This window comes from Acanthisitta chloris, unplaced genomic scaffold (assembly GCF_000695815.1).
Source record: "Acanthisitta chloris isolate BGI_N310 unplaced genomic scaffold, ASM69581v1 scaffold1693, whole genome shotgun sequence".
Lineage (NCBI taxonomy): Eukaryota > Metazoa > Chordata > Aves > Passeriformes > Acanthisittidae > Acanthisitta > Acanthisitta chloris.
Window position 1 is genome coordinate 16,917 of NW_008666350.1, and position 217 is coordinate 17,133.

Here is a 217-nt window from a genome sequence, read left to right on the forward strand (position 1 = left end):
AATGTGTTGGGCTGAGCATGATACCAGTCATTAAAAAATGGCAAAGTGATAAACTATACAGAAATTGAACAGGTATGCCAAAGGAAATCATAGAATCAACCAAATTGGAAAAGACCTCAAAGATCAACAAGTCCAACCCTACCATGGTTACTAGACCATGGCACTAAGTGCCACATCCAGTCTCAGCTTGAAAACCTCCAGGGATGGTGAATCCACC